General features: G+C 36.7%; 1 long non-coding RNA gene across 1 annotated transcript; it reads left to right on the forward strand.

Moving 5' to 3' along the window:
• The first annotated feature begins 5,609 nt into the window (after positions 1-5,609).
• LOC123238240 lies at positions 5,610-15,520 on the forward strand. Its single transcript, XR_006505492.1, has 3 exons — positions 5,610-5,795; positions 12,068-12,136; positions 15,449-15,520. It is a non-coding gene; the product is annotated as an uncharacterized LOC123238240 (long non-coding RNA).
• The last annotated feature ends 1,882 nt before the right edge of the window (positions 15,521-17,402 follow it).

Raw genomic sequence — 17,402 nt, forward strand, 5'->3', positions numbered from 1 at the left:
AAGTCTGGGATAAGAGGGAGGGAAGGAGAGAGGGAGGAAGGCAGGGAGGAAGGGAGGGAGGAAGGGAGGAAAAGAAAAAAGAAAGGGAAGAGGGAAGGAGGGAAAAGAAGACAATAGGAGCAATATAAATATTTGTAGGCAAAAAAAAACAGTAGACAAGACAGATTAAAACAACATTTTTATTAATTTATTCTTTTGGGGGGGGGTAGCAAATAGTCTCTTGCATGTCAATACTTCGATCCTTTCAAGGCAGACACAGGGAATCTATAATGTACATATCTTTGAGCTACAATAGACAAGCAACCCTCTGTATGTCAATAATCCCTAAAAGTACCACAGCATGGCAGACCAGTACAGATCAGTAGTGTATTCAAGGCATTCAGATGAGGAGACTATTAATTCCATAAGGACAAAGAATCATGCCTTATTCACATTTAGAGCTGAAAGGGTCCCTAGAGATTTCCCTGGTCTAACCTCCCACGTTTTAATGTTAAGGTTAAGAAATCTGCTCCAAGGTCACACAGGTACTAAGAAGCAGAGCAGGATTTAAAATCAGGTCCTGTGACACAAAATTCAGGGTTCTTTCCTCTATACCACACTACCTCAGTGTTAGCTTACTTGTCTGTAAAATGAGGATAACAATAATATATACCTCGCAAAGTTGTTCTGACAATCAAATGAAATAACAAATGTAAAATTGCTTCTCTTTAAATTTCTCCCTTGCATGGCATGCTGCACACAAAAGGGACATGTTTGTTTTAACTGATATACAGTAATGGCAAACTAAATAATTCATTCTCAAGTTACACATAACTTACATCTACTGCTATTATCTATTTATAATATAGAACATGTTCATAATGATGAGGCTAAATTGACTAGGAAACACTAGATTTTAATCAGTGTTCTGTATAAGAAGGCAAAGAAGTAGAGTGTGTGCAGCTAGGTGACTCAGTAGATTGAGTTAGGCCTAGAGATGGGAGGTTCTGGGTTCAAATCTGTCTTGGACACTTCCTAGTTCTGTGACTCTGGGCAAGTCACTGGACCCCCATTGCCTAGCTTAACACTTTTCTGCCTTAAAACCATTACACACAGTATTGGTTCTAAGGTGGAAAGTAAGGTTTAAAAAAAAAAGAGGAGACTTATATTTTTCTTTTTTTTTAAAGACATTTTACAAATTACATGTAATAGTAATTTTCCACCCAAGCTTTCTGAAGTTATAAGATCTAAATTGTCTCCTCCCTCCCTTCCCAAAGATGGTAAGCAATTTTAACTGGGTTATACATGTATTATTATGCAAAACATATTTCCATATCATTCATTGTTGTAGGAATACTCATATAAAACCAGAACCCCAAAATAAAAACCCCAATAAACTAAAGTGAAAAATCATACACTTTGATCTGCATCTAACTCCAACAGTTCTTTCCCTGGAGAATGGATAGCATTCTTTGTCATAAGTCTTTCAGAATTGTCCTGGATCATTGTATTACCATGAGTAGCTAAGTCTTTCATAGTTAAAAATCCCACAATATTGCTGTTATTGTGTACAATATACTCCTGGTTCTGTCTATTTCTCTCTGCATCAGTAGATCTATCACCATCACATACCACAATTTGTTCAGCCATTCCCCAGTGGATTGACATCCCCTCAATTTCCAACTCTTTGCCACCACAAAAAGGACTGCTATAAACATTTTTGTACAAATAAGTCCTTTCCCTTTTTAAAAAATCTCTGTAGGATACAAACCTAGCAGTGGTATTACTGGATCAAAAGGTATGCAATTTTATAGCCTTTTAGGCATAGTTTTGCCCTTCAGAATGGTTAGATCAGTTCACAACAGTACATGGTATATTTTTTTAATCTCATTAAAAGATTTAGAATTTTAAAAGGTCAGAGTGTAAAAATTAAACCCTGTTAGAACACTTATCCATAATAGCCTGTTGTCTAAATGGAAGCAGAGAAGAAATTTGACAATACTGAACAAGTGACCCACAATTTAACAACCGAACCTAAAAATATTTTTTTTATGTGGAGTGATAGCTGGGATATCTGAATATTGGGCAATGATTCACTGGTATAAGAGAGGACTTCTGAATACCACAAGCAGTATGATTTACTCCACTGGAGTAGAGAGGGCCATGACACCTTTCAGGTAAAAAGAAAGACTCATTATCATTACTATTTTCTAGTACCTTTCCCACATTTATACACTCATTTTTCAATGAAAAAGTTCAAATACAAGTCAACAAAAATGAGAGTAATACAGTGAATAAGTTCCAATTGACAGAGAATGGAATGCAGAGATTATTATACATAAATAAGGACTAACTGGAGTTGGCAGTTATTGAATCTCCTCTAGAGGGCAATCCGCCACCATCACCATTGGTCTGTTGGTACTCATAGTCCAGATAAGTTGTGCGGCTGCACATGAAAACCATCCAAACACGAAGGTAAACAATCTTTGCAGGGAATTAAAGGTAACTTTTGTGGGGCTGGAGTTGTGATATGTTTGGTGAAACTTTCCTTTCTCCAGGAGGTCTGTAAACGTTCTCTGACTTAAGAGTCTTAAGAGAGTTTACAGGGATACATTTAAATGACCTGCACAGCCTGGATCTCACAGCCAGCATAAATTGGAAGCAGACTTTGAAGCCAGATCAACCCCACACTAAGGCCCAATCTCTACTCACTTTACCACACTATCCCTCATATTCTTCAACATCATTTGTTTTGATAAGTACAAGAATAATCAGGTGGTTCTCTTCAAACCTGCAACTTTCAAGAAAAAAGTAAATAACTTGTAAATGGTTATATATATATATATACATGTATATATAATATATAATATGTATGTATATAATATGTGTGTATATATAATATGTATGTATATAATATGTATATATGTTATATATAATATGTATGTATATAATATGTATATATGTGAAATTCACACAGTTATAATTAAATTTTGTCTTAAATTTTCAAAAAAATGAAGAAATGTCCTTTTTGTTGTGAATAAATGCAAAACCAGTTAAAAGAGAAAACTCACTGGAGAAGCTGAAACTAGTATGAAAATAACAGAGATGTTTTAAGTTATAGAAACACAGAAATGCAAAGTCAAAAGCCCAAATTCAGGAAGACATGATACACTCTGTATTTCACTGGGATTCACAAACATGGTTATTAGTGGAGAAGAAAGATCATAATTTGCTTTGTATGTTTTAGCTTCAGATAGCTAGAAACACAATTAACTGAAATATCTTTAAAATGTACATGTAGAAGTTATTGGTGAGGCAGGATAATTTTTCCCCAAAAAAGGTCATGTTTTGAAAAAGTCAGAAATCTTTGAAAGGCTATAAACTGTCTCTAAAAATTTTTGTTTTCGCTTAGAACTGCAAAGGGTAGAAAGATACTTTCTACAGGAGAGGTGTTAGGTGAAACATTGTGCTATTTTCCACTACTGATAAGGTTAAAATTATGCTTAGAAAATCATAAGCAAAACACTTTTGAGTCATTCCAGTGACAGATAATATTGTGGATAAAATAGGTGCTTTTGTCTAAAGATCTTTGTTGATAAAGTAACTGATGGCAGAGTTCCAAAACTATGGAGTTTGATATAGTATAATGATGATACCATTCAAACTAGTGTTTTCCTATCTCTGTCCCTCTTGCTTATCTAAGGTCACAGAGCTATGAAGTGTCTCTCAAGTCTTTTGACTATCTGGAAGGATGAGGGAGTATAGGTCAGTCTGATCATTTGTAAATTTTTAATTATAAAATTACAAAATTTACAGAAATGGCAGAAAGCTGGACAGGAAGGAAAGTAATAGTTTACATTCATTTCAATAAGTGGTAAATAGTAAGTGAACATTTATTAAGTGTACACATGTGCAACTGGCATACAAAGATAAAAAATAGTCCCTCCTCTCAAAGTAGGGAAGACAGCATGAAAACTATAGACAAATGATATATACCTATCTCCTCAATAAACACTGACCTGCTATCACCTCTAGAATCAAATATGAAATCCTCTTTGGCATTCAAAGCCCTTCATAACCTGTCCACTCTTATCTTTCCATTCTTCTTGCACCTTAATATTTCTCACCCACCCCACTCTAAAATGCTATGGCACTGGTCTCCTTATTACTTAGACATTCCATCTTTAACTCCAGGAATTTTCACTGGCTGTCTCCCATAACTAGAATACTCTACTCTCTCTTCTACTCCTTTATTTCCTGGCCTCCTTCATGTTCCAACTAAAATCCTATCTTCTAAAGGAAAATCTCTCCCTATCACACCTAAAGCTAATGCCTTCCCTCTTTTGATCATCTCCAATTTATCCTGTTGAGATCATTTGTCCATAGTTTCCATGCTGTCTTCCCCTCTTTGAGAGGAGGGCCTATTTTTTTTTTTTAAACCCTTAACTTCTGTGTATTGGCTCCTAGGTGTAAGAGTGGTAAGGGTGGGCAACGGGGGTCAAGGGACTTGCCCAGGGTCACACAGCTGGGAAGTGTCTGAGGATGGATTTGAAACTAGGACCTCCCGTCTCTAGGCTGACTCTCAATCTACTGAGCTACCCAGCTGACCCCTGGAGGGCCTATTTTTTACTTTTGTACCACCAACGTTTAGTACATTACCTAGCATACATATACACTTAATATTCACTATTTAATTTTTATTTGAATGAATGGAAAAAAACTCCTTTCCTTCCTAATAAGCTATCATTTTCGTAAAAACGTTTCCAAATACAGGATATTTTTGTTTTCCTTTTAGGTGACAAACCAGGAAAAGAAACAGGGGAACAAATTTAAACTACTTTTATTAAACAATTCCCAAGGAAGAATAAGATTTTATTTATTTTATTAAACAATCATCTCGTAAGTGTCCTAAAAGCCACAAGATTCTTCGAGCACATACTTCCACGATACACTCTAGAAATATAAAAACTCGTAACTGTTGCACCTGTTGGATCCATCCAACCAAGGTGAGCTTTTTTTTTTTTTTTTAAACTGGAACTAAGGAGAGCGATCTTCAGTTTCCAAACCCGGAGGCGATTTCCTGAAAAGACCGCCCGAAAGCTCTAACAATTTTTGTAAGTTCGAGTGGGAAGAAAAAAACAAACGGACCTGGAGACTTATCCTACCCTTCTCCTCAGTGACTGCCAACGGCAAGCAGAACCCCTAGATGCTGGCGGGGAGACGCAGAGTATCCAAGCCTGAGCTCTGGTCGTACAGCTAGGCGTACTCACCGGACAACCCAGGATCGCTCCCGCTGCGGAGCAGGAGGCGGGCGCACGCCCAGCCGAAACTTAGCAGTAAGGAATTCTGTTTTTCTTGACCATGATGGGATGTGTGGTGATCACCAGATAATGAGAGGGACGCTTCCCACCGGAAGCCCTGGTTCTCCTGCAGTCACCCTCTCCTCCACAGTGGCAAAGCAACCAATCTCTGAGGCTGCCGCAACCCTTTACGACTACGGCTCGCACGCCCGACGCGTTTCAGTGGTCAATCGGAAGGCAAGACCGAAGCGTACCAAAGGTGCCGGCACTGCGCATGCTCCAAAGTTGACTGCACTGCGCGCGCTCGAGCATCGACTTCAAGAAATCCGTTCTAGTTGTTTACTTTGTGGTCGGTGGCGTGGGGAACTGTGGACGTTGAGCAGCCAGAAGATAGGCGGGCGATCCTTTTAAAGCTCTTTTTTCCTTCAGGGAGAGAGTTGTGTGGCCTCTTTCAGAGCCTTTCCTTGGCCAGTGTCTGCCCAAAGTACCGGGGCCTGACAGAGCAAGTAATCTAAAGTAGGTTGAAGCCACGGGGTCTGCTGGGAAATGTAGTCTCTGGAGCTGGTAGCTCTCTCCGCCCATTTTCCTCTCTTGGTGGTCTCTGGGAAGTGTCGGACTGACTCCCGGTTATAAGAGGAGGGTTTTATTTTAAGCACAATTCGTATGCTTCAAATTACTCTGTGTAGTGCTGCTTCTACCGAAAGTCGGGCGTAGGCGGAAGACTGGATTTGAAATCGGAGCTGGAAGGCAACTTGAACGCCTTGGGATCCAAACCGCTCATCTTACAGACAGGGAAACTGAAGCACCACGCGTGACTCAGTCCCGCGACCCACAGTTAGTCAAATATCCGAAGCAGATGATTGATGGAAGTTTTTTTTTTTTTTTCTTAACTAGAGACACTAGAGACCAGAGCTGACCTATTATACAATGCCAGTTTTTGCCAATAGTCAGAGGTCCTGGGCTCAAACTCTTGCCTCAGTTTTAATGCTTTAGTCCTTTCCTACATTAAATTCTAAACTCTTTGACACTACCTGAGTCACCTTTGGCAGCTTTCCTTCTCTTGGTCACTGTACCCACCTATAAAATGATGAGGTCGAATGGATGACCAACTCAAGTCTCTTGGATGCACTAAATCGTAGGACCATAGATCTAGTTCTGGAAGAGATCTTCCAGGCTGTCTAGTCTAACCCCTCTTATTTTAATAGATGAAGAAACTGACGGCCAGACAGGTTAAGTTACTTGCTGAATGAGCTACAGGTCACTTGATGTGACAAATGGTAAACCTCATAGGAGGAGGGATTTGGACCTAGGTCTTTGAATACAAATCCAATGATCTTTGATCCTATCTATGTGTCCTTGGGTCACATTACCCTTATAAAGTTTAGGTCTTAGAGGATTTGATATCTAAGGTCCAAGCCCCAGGGAACCTATAAAGATACACATATCTGCTACAGAGGGATCTATTTTATCAATGTACTAACCCAGTTGTCAACTGAGAAGTAAACAAAATACATAACATGTGAGAAATAAATGCCTTTCTTGTGTAAATAGTTAAAAGGATATCTTGTGAATCATTATAGACCTCCATAGAAAAGATGTGTAGTGTTCTTGTTTCTATTCAATTAGCACAATGTCATACTTAAATACGGAGTCTCCTTTGGAGACTCCTTATGTTGATTAGGAATTCATTTTCTGTGTGTACTCTACATAGGACATCTTTTTCTATGTGCTCTGTCAGTACAAATGAATTTTTAAAAAATCATAAGCCCAAGAAATTTTTAGCCATATCAGAAAAGTCATAACCTTTTCCTCATCTGTGAGTTGGGAAATAATGCCTGTACATGGAGTAGCTTGCATTTTTATAACGCTTAAAAGTTTGTAAAGCACTTTACAAACATTACTTTATTTTATCCTCACAGGAGCCCAAGAAATAAATGCTAGTATTATTATCCTCATTTTACAGATGAGGAATCTGAAGCAGACAGTGGTTAAAGTCACTTGCCATGGGTCAATTAGTTAATAAGTCACTGAGGATGAACCTGAGCACTGGTCAGGCTTCATCTTTAAAATTATAGAGTGGAACTTGGTAATTTCAGCACTAAACTTTTTTTTACTTGTGTGTCTTTTACTCGTGTGCCTTTTGAATAAGCCATTTAACTTCTTTGGGGCTCAGTTTCCCTAACTGTAAAGTGAGAAGATTGAACTGAATACTTAAAAATCTCTTCCATCTCTAACAGTTAATGAGACCCAACATGGACTGGGGTAATCAGGGAAGGATCTCTAGTGAGATGTGTCTGAGCTTTGTCTTTGGCATTATTCTATTTACTATTTTTATCAATTATTTAAATGAACAGGCATAGATCTTATTGGCCTAAAGTGAATAATTATCATTAGAAAAGTATTGGGTAATGAATTAGAGCAAAAATATTAGAGTTCAGAATTAACTGAATGTCAGGTTAAGGAGTCTGATCAAAGTAATCTTTTAGGAAGAAGGAGAAATGTTTAAGTATGTGTACATATACTGCTTACTAACTCTACCACCACACATTTAGTAAGTACCTAACATGTGCAAAGTATGTGGGAGAAAGACAAAAAGGAAAAAAAATCACTGCCTCATTCAAGCTAACTGGAGAAGGGCAAGAACATTTAAAAGCTTGGGGAGATGGAAAGGGAGGATAGGAAGCTTTGAGGAGGTACCACTTGAACTATACTTTGAAGGTAAGTGTGGAGAGAGGTTGGTGTGGGGAGGAAGTATATTCCAGGTATAGAAGAGAGCTTAAGGACAGAAGATGGCATGTCAACTTGGGACAAGAATCCAAATTGATTGCAACTAAAAAAATAAAAAAAACTATTAAAAAAAAAGGTTGAAGCCAGGCTGTGGAGGGACTTAAAAGACAAGCTGAGGAATATATGTTTTATCCTAGAGACAAGAGAAAACCCGTGGAACTCTCTAAGCACTGGTCAGACCTTTTAGCAAGATGATTTTGGCAGCTGTGTGGAGTAGAGATTGAATGCTCTTCTGATTGAAGATAGCTGCTATGTCAGAAGAGAACAGGAGAAGGATGCAAGATGTATATTTGTGGAGTATAAAAGTGAACTAACACTTTTAGGAATACTGTCAACAAAAGGGAAATCAAAAATGATTTCTAGTTAACTGGGAAAAGAGTGGCAGAACCTATTTCCCTAACCATTTTAAGCAAAGATTTACTGTAATTTTAATCCACCAATCTATTAAAACAAAATACTCTTTTAGAAAATTCTCAGAAAGCTTGAAAACTATAAGACTGACATTTGTTATAGGCATTTTGGGGGCAATTGACTTGTGGGATAAATAGGACTTTAGCATTTTATTTCAAATGAGTTAAATTAAAGTTCTAGAATTTGGGGCTTTAGGATATTCATAACTCATTAAATAATGCAAATACTAGTTTAGAAGGTAATGTCAAACCATAACAGTATGAAATATCTATGAAAAATATGCTAGTCATTCATCTCAGCTTTTCTTGTTAGTGATAAGGGCCTCAAAAGTAGGGAGAGAGATCCTTAATTGTTTCCTTTCCTGGCCCCTTCTAACTACTGTTGACCAAAATTCCAAATGTACAATTTTATGCTTTCTACTTGGAAAAATATTAAATGACTAATAGGAATTTGAAATTAAATGGTTTATCATCTTGATAAGAAGCCTACACAGTAATTAACTGAGTCAACTTGTTATTTTACATGTTAACCTGGTAACATTGTTTTGTGTGTGAAATTGCAGAATTAATGGATCATTGTCAGAAAAGAGAAGAGCTATCAGCTGATACAATTAAGGAAAGTGATGTTTTAAAATTCATTTTAAAATCATTGAATTATTTTGAACAGAAATGCACCAAAATCTGAACTTAATGCTCCCATGTGATTCAGACAAAGCACATATAATTCTGATTTTGCCCACAAAATCCTTTTGCAACTAGAAAGTCATCAGTTCTGAAAATTAATATATTTTCTAATCAACCAATAAGTATTTGTTGAGTATTTGCCAAATATTAACCATTTGGGCACTTTTAAAAAAATAGTACTTGACAGCCATCCACCTACCAGATTGGAATTTACCTACTCTCTTTAGCTTCCAAGAGATGAAATATCCTAGGTACTATTTCTCTTATGTTTGAATTGAATTGAAATAGAAATTTGTAAAGATATTAAAGGATACTCGAGAAAAACCTTTAGATTCCTTACTGAAATTTCACATTAGGGGACCCTAGCAAATGTAATAGTGACAATAATACTATCTGACATTTATAAAAATCTTCAGGGTTTGCAAAACACTTTTTTCATATTACTTCATTTGATGCTAACTTATGTGAAAAGAAGTATTGATAAAATTTATGTCTTCCAAGTCAGAACTGTTTCCATAGCTCTGGAGAGAACATATCTTCCCTTTGTATATTGTTAGGTGGTAAACCTGTAATAAAGATATTCATGGAGGTAGCTTTGTTATATCTACTAGAAAATATTGACAAGATGACATGACCCACTTCTATACTCAAATGCACCAAATCTATAATTTTTTAGGGCAATTCCCTTTATTTAATCCAGATTATCTAGGCTCCAACCAGATTCTTTGTCAGAGGACCTGAATTCTAATTTTAATGCCAGCCCTTACTGGTTTTGTGGATAAATTGCATATCCTTTTTGTGCTTTTATTTCCTCAGCAGTAATTACATTACCAGGTGACTGTGACGAAGGCACTTTGCAAATGTTATAGTATTGTGTGAATTCCAGTTATTATTGCTGTTAGTTATAATTATCCTTGTCATTGTGGCAAACTTCTTTTTCCTTACAAATATCTTATGACACTGAGATAATGACACATTCAGGAGGTGATTTCTTCCTGTTAGATATTTCAAGAGAAATTGTTCCTTCCGCCCAATTTGCCTCTATTCTCTATCAAATCACTGTTTAAAAAAGAACTATAGGGGGCAGCTGGGTAGCTCAGTGGATTGAGAGTCAGGCCTAGAGACAGGAGGTCCTAGGTTCAAATATGGCCTCAGCCACTTCCCAGCTGTGTGACCCTGGGCAAGTCACTTGACCCCCATTGCCCACCCTTGCCACTCTTCCACCTATGAGACAATACACCGAAGTTAAGGGTTAAAAAAAAATATAGTTAAAATTAAACCCTGGTCATAAACTAACATTGATCTCAGATACTAGATGATAATATTGTAAAATTCAGAAAAATGAAGATTTCTTGTTAGAAATGCTTAAAATATGAAAATTGAATTGCTTGGTAGTAGAAGGATAAAAATGAATAGACCATCAGGTTTTCTTTCAAATTAGGCTCCAGACAATAAATTTCATATGAAGGGGCAAAGAACAGTGGTTGCTTTTAATCTTGTTATGGATTTAAAATTTATTTATATTAAGTATAGATGAAGAAGAAATTGTAACATAGTCCTGTTGTCTATGAGATAGCCCACTAAGTGTTTCAGCTTGTTTAATGGGAATGGCTCAATTAAGCATACCAACTTCTATTCTGTTATTAAAAGTCTCCATGTAACATAAGTGTATATTAGGAAATGAAATGTATAAGTATTAGACAGAAAGCAGTTTTTCAACAAGTAACATAATTTGTTGTTTGCTATGGCTCAAAATGAGCTGGAAAAATGGTTGAGAAATAATTTTTAGGATTAGGATATTGACTTCTAAGTCTTTTGATACAAAATAGCTAATCTATCACTTCCTTTTCTTTGGGAAATTAGTAATATCCTTGATGAAAAGAATCTAACTTGCAAAGACAATTTTTTTGTTTGTTTCTTTCTTTCTCTTCCTTCATTCCCTCCTTCCTTCTCTTTCTCCCTTTCTCCCTTCCTCTTTTCTTCTTTCTTTCTTTCTTTGTTTCTTTGTTTCTTTCTTTGTTTCTTTCTTTGTTTCTTTGTTTGTTTGTTTGTTTCTTTCTTTCTTTCTTTCTTCCTTTCTTCCTTCCTTCCTTTCTTTCTTTCCTTCCTTCCTTCCTTCCTTTCTTTCCTTCATCCCTCCCTCCTTTCCTGCCTCCCTCCCTTACCTTCTGTCTTAGAATCAATACTGTGTATTGGTTCTAAGGCAAAAGAGTAGTAAGGACTAGGCAATGGTAGTTAAATGACTTGCCCATGGTCACACAGCTAGGAAGTGTCTGAGACCAAATTTGAACTTAGGACTTCCTGTCTCTAGGCCTGGCTCTTGATCCACTGAGCCACCCAGATGCCCCCTCCCTGCCATTTATTTTAATCAGATTTCTTAAAAACACAGAAAGCTGATTTTTTTACAAGAAGACAAAATCTGGATTATAAATTTTTGTTTTCCTATCCTAAGCATTCTAAAGAGTGGATTTAGGTAATAGTCCATATTTAATAGTCTTATTTGGCCTCCTATCTTTGTGCTTTGTATATAGTATATACTTAATAAATTATGGTTGAACTGAATTGATTTGTACACTATGGAGTTAAAATTTCAAATAAGATCTGGGTTAACATATGAGGTTAAAAGTTCTGAGTCTATGTCATAAGCATAAAAAATGACCAAGCTGACTATTTCTCCTGAGATATAGAATACTTTGACTATCATTTGCATTAGACCCATTTCCATTATGATCACCTCTGTTCATTTTCTCTCTTAAATTTATGGATTTTCAAGATTTCAAGTAGTATATGAGTGAATTAAAATCTTTAAATAGTAAATAATAATTGATACTTGTGCAGAAGTCAGAAGCTCAGTAAGAGATATATTGTACAATCTATTTATATGAATATATTTTCTTAAATATACAGAAAATGAAGCCTCAAGAAAGATTTATTATGAAAAAAATCTCCAAGAGAAGAGAAGATATGAAAAAAAAGGTATGTGCCAATTTAATCTGTCAATATTTATCTTGCCAATTAGAAAAATAGTCAACTTGGGCTATTCACAAAGTTGATGTATTGGGTTCATTTTATAGAAATCATTGATCTCATGTTATCAGAGGCTGGTAATGAATAAATAGGAATAAATATGCCATGATACAAACAAAACCAATACTTTGTATAGCAGATGAACCAAAAAAGATTTATTAAGCATCTGCTTTGTGCCATTTACTGTGCTAAATGTGAGGGATACCAAGAAATGTTAAAAAAAAAACCTACCTATTCTCAAGGAACTCTCAGTCTTATGGGGGAGACACCATATAAACAACTATTAACAAACAAAATATAGACAGGATACAGGAGCTAATCTTTGAAGCAAAGTACTAGCATTAAGAGGGATTAGAAAGACTTTTTCCACAGATGAGTTTTTAATCTGGGACCTGAAGGAAGCCAGGAAAGTCAGAAAACAAAGATGAAGAGGTAGGAAGATCAGTTTGAAATTTATTTCTCACATCTGTGCAACTAGGAAATTTTGGAAGAGTTCTAAAACCTTAATTGACACTCTATACAATCTATAAATCCAGGGCATCTATGTCATGAATGCAGAGAAGTCACATTTTAGTGAGAGCAGAAATGTGGAGAGGGGAGGAATCTCAAATGTACATCCAGTACTCATATCAGGGTACACAGAGAAGAAAGGGTGACATTTTGTACTATACTTTCCCAACTGAAATAAGTAAATTCTTTGAGACTAAGCAAATTGCAGAAAGTTAACCATGTCTGGGAGTTAGGATCCCATCTCTTGAAAAGCAACAAAATCTTTGGGAACTCAAAGAAAGAAGTACAGTGATACTAGACTTTTTAAAAAAAACATAGATTTCCATTTTTTGTTCAAGATAAAATAGAATTACTGTCACTGCTTGGGCTAGGAAAGTACACTCTCTGGTCTCTGAACTGTGCCAGAAGGAAGTTCCTATGTACTTATATTACAAACATCCCTTAATAGCTCTTTTGGGAGAGACTGAGTTTCTTAGTTAAAAGAAATTTAGGACCCTGGTTGAAAAGTAGAACCCACCAAAAAGAGAGTTGCTCATAGACTATTGCAAGTATTTATAGGTTCTTATTTCTTGTGCACCATTTACATTTTCTGTGGAGTAGAATAAAAGTTATCCCCTATACGATATGTTTCTCATCTTGCCTTGAGGGTTTTTATCAGAGCAGGTGTTACCTATACTTATGGTCATATAACAAATAAAAGATTGTTTGGAGTCTCAGCACCAGAGTTATAAAGCATTTGTTAATGAATAGAGAAATAGAGAGAAGTAAGAGATTGAGAGGTATCAGCCTAAATAGAATTGATTCTTCATTTGGCTGGCTAAGGCCCTGTCTTGCCATACATAAAGGGCCAAAATAGGCAGTCCAGGTCTGGAAGCCCACTGGCTTTCAAACGTCATGCTATCAGCCCTTCCATGTCAACATTCTGCTGGCTCTTCCCTCTTCACAGTGATGCTGGCTCTGCCATGTTGTCACTCACCCTGATGCTCACACTGATACTAGGGGATGCCACGGCTAAACTCTGTTCTCAGGATCAATGTCCCTTAAATAATTTCCTTCACACAGTCACCAAATCAAACTGTATTACTCAGGAGATTCCCCTGAGTAAAGTCTGAATGAGAGAATAAAAAGCCAAAAAGAAATTGATCTTTTAACAGTCTTTCTCCAAGATCATATTCATGCTATATAAACCTAAAGCTTAGGAGGCTCTGGGTTTTCAATTGTAAAAAAAGCAAATATTGATATAGTTCTGTAACAAATAAAATTGATATAGAAGGATATATTTAAAAATATTAGGGTTTTATTGTAATCCATGTTGGTAATTAAAAAAAATGTGCCTGCTAAGATCTAATTCAAAATGCCCCGCCATGCTTTCCCCCTGGCTGCTTTATAGGAAAGAGGAAGTACCAATCCTAATCAAGTTCTGAGTCTTTATACCTCTATCTACGTAATTACACTTCCTGCCCACCTGTATTACATAAGAGGAATCATGGGAAATGTAATTTTCAAGTCCCCGAAACATCCACAGGAAATTTATATCATGGATCTCAATATTAAGTCCAAGGATCCCCACATTTCCAATATCACAGTTCAATTCTTCTAGTAATATATCAACACAATTCTTGATAAATTATTGTTTATTTTCCCCCTTTTCTGCTATTCTTCCATCATCACTGTGGATGTGAAAGATGTAGTGTCATCATATAGAAGCAAGGGCTGTCATTATTTGTTGCTTTGTCTTATAAATTGCCATGACTACGACAATTTATTAACAAGTGGAAAGCCATGTAGAATCAGCCTTTCTATACCTACCTTAGCTGGTTTTTAGACAGAAGACACCATTTTCCCCAAGGATCTAATTCAGGGCTTCTCTAGTTTAGCCAAATGTTCCAGAGCTCATAGTCCACTGGTATTCTCTTAAAATCCACAGGGAATTCTTCTGTTCCCTGATGAAATATCATGGGATGGCTCTGGGGAGGGACAGTCCACCTGGAATCTTTTCTTGAGACCTAATATTTAGAACATCAGTTACTGTACTATAATAGAGTAAGGTGTTAGGGTTGGTCAACTAAATGTCCCTCTGTTACTCTGGTCTTAATTAGCCTACCAGTTGGGACTGTTACTCCTTTTAGGATTGCTTCTAGCAGCCTCTCAAACATCTTTGCTGCCAGTGCTATGCTAATAGCTATAGTGATCAGGTTTCTAGAATCATGTTTGTGAGGATAGTAACTAGGCCTAGAAGGAGGGCTAAGTATTGTTTTGTGAAGCAGAGCTCACAGAACATCACAGGACAGCTCTTGATTGCTCTGTCTTTTGTCCTCCCTTGCTTACTTCTGGCTTTCAATTTTCTACCAAATAATGGAAGTTCCTGGACAACTAACTTCCAGGTAAGTGAGTTAATCATGTATTTTATAAACCATAGGAACTATGATTAATGATAAATTTATTATTTTTAGTAGCAAAAGGCTAGAAAAGTTCAAGTATGTAGCATGAAGATGGCTGTTTAAAAATTTTTTTCAGATGTTTTAACTAAATGTATAGTGATAAACTTATCTTTTTTATTTGCTTGTTTTTTACTTTAGATAGGCATAAAGGCCATTTTAGGAATAGGATGTAAATTTTTTTAATTGCCTTTTTATAAAAACAATTATACCCCTAAACTTCTAGAATGATCTTTCATTCCAAAATATTTTCTTTGTAGCGTGTCAGAATTATATTTTCCTCAGTTCAAATAATTAAAAATATCCTTCATAGATATCTGAAGAAACAGAACATATTGCAGATGATGAAACTGCCGACCAGAATCTGCTAAAAGGTAATTGCTCCAGTCACAACTTTGATTTTACCTCCCTTCTGTCCTACTATGTCCCTGCCAGACCCATCCTGGTGTCTACAGCTCTTTTTGTTTTCCTAAGCTGCTCAGGGCTAGAAAAATTACTCACTACGACTTTTTATTGGTTTTCACATTCAGAATTCAGTTTGGCTCATTTTTTTTAGTTATCTTCAAATATTTTATTAATTTATTTTAAATTGTTTTTCCATGTTTCCATGATTCATTTTCTTTCCCTCTCCTCTATTCTCTCCTCTTCCAGAGCCAACAAACAATTCCACTGGGTTGTACAAATGTTATCACTTGATACCTATTTCCATATTATTCATTTTTGCTATAGAGCGATTTTTTAAAGCCTAAACCCCAAATCACTTTCCTATATACACATGTAACAAATGATGTCATATGTTTTTCTTTTGCCTTTCTACTCTCATAGTTCTTTTTCTCAATGTGGTTAACATTCTTTCCCATAAGTCCTTCAGGAGTTATCCTGGTTTGTTGCACTGCTACAAGTAGCAAAGTCCATCATATTGGATTGTTCCACAATGTTTTACTTTCTGTGTACAGTGTTCTCCTGGTTCTGCTCATTTCACTCTGCATCAATTCATTGAGGTTCTCCCAGTTCATATGGAATTCCTCCAGTTCATCATTCCTTTCAGCACAATAGTATTCCATCACCATCAGATACCACACTTTGTTCAGCCATCATTCCCCAATCGAGGGAAACCCTTCATTTTCTAATTTTTTGTCACCACAAAGAGTGCAACTATGAATATTTTTGTACAAGTATTTTTCCTTATTATCTCTTTGGGATAAAAACCTAATACTGGTATGAGTGGATCAAAGGTTACGCATTCTTTTAAAGCCTTTTGTGCATAATTCCAAATTGCCTTCCAGAACGGCTAGATTAATTCACAATTCCACCAACAATGTATTAGTGTCAGTTTGGTTCATTTTTTTTTTTTTAAAACCCTTACCTTCCATCCTAGAGTCAATACTGTGTATTGGCTCCGAGGCAGAATGGTGGTAAGGGTAGGCAATGGGGGTCAAGTGACTTGCTCAGGGCCACACAGCTGGGAAGTGTCTGAGGCCCGATTTGAACCTAGGACCTCCAGACTCTAGGCCTGGTTCTCAATCCACTGAGCTACCCAGTTGCCCCCAGTTTGGTTCATTTTTTTAAATTATTAAACATTTATTAATATTCATTTTTAACCTGTTTACATACTTTATGCCCCTACTTTCCCCTTCACCCTCCGCTCTCCCCCCACCCATGGCCGACTCACATTTCCACTGGTTGTATGTAACATGTGTCCTTGTTCAGGGCCTATTTCCATATTGTTGTTAGTTGCATTGGTGTGGTAGTTTCGAGTCCACACCCTCAATCATGTCCGCCGCAGCCCATGCATTCAAGCAATTGTTTATCTTCTATGTTTCCTCTCCTGCAGATCTTCCTTTGAATGTGGGTGGCATTCTTTACCATAAATCCCTCAGAGCTGTCCTGGGTCATTGCATTGTTGCTGGTATAGAAGTCCATTGCATTCGATTTTACCACAGTATACCAGTCTCTGTGTATAATGTTCTTCTGGCTCTGTTCCTTTCACTCTGCATCAGTTCCTGGAGGTCTTTCCAGTTCACCTGGAACTCCTTCAGTTTATTATTCCTTTTAGCACAATATTATTCCATCACCAGCATATACCACAATTTGTTCAGCCATTTGAAGGACATACCCTCCCTTTCCAGTTCTTTGCCACTACAAAAGGCACAGCTATAAATATTTTTGTACAAGTCTGTTTATCTATGATCTCTTTGGGGTACAATCCCAACAATGGTATGGCTGGATCAAAGGGCAGGCGGTCTTTTATAGCCCTTTGAGCATAG

Source organism: Gracilinanus agilis, chromosome 2 (genome assembly GCF_016433145.1).
Source record: "Gracilinanus agilis isolate LMUSP501 chromosome 2, AgileGrace, whole genome shotgun sequence".
NCBI classification, from domain to species: domain Eukaryota; kingdom Metazoa; phylum Chordata; class Mammalia; order Didelphimorphia; family Didelphidae; genus Gracilinanus; species Gracilinanus agilis.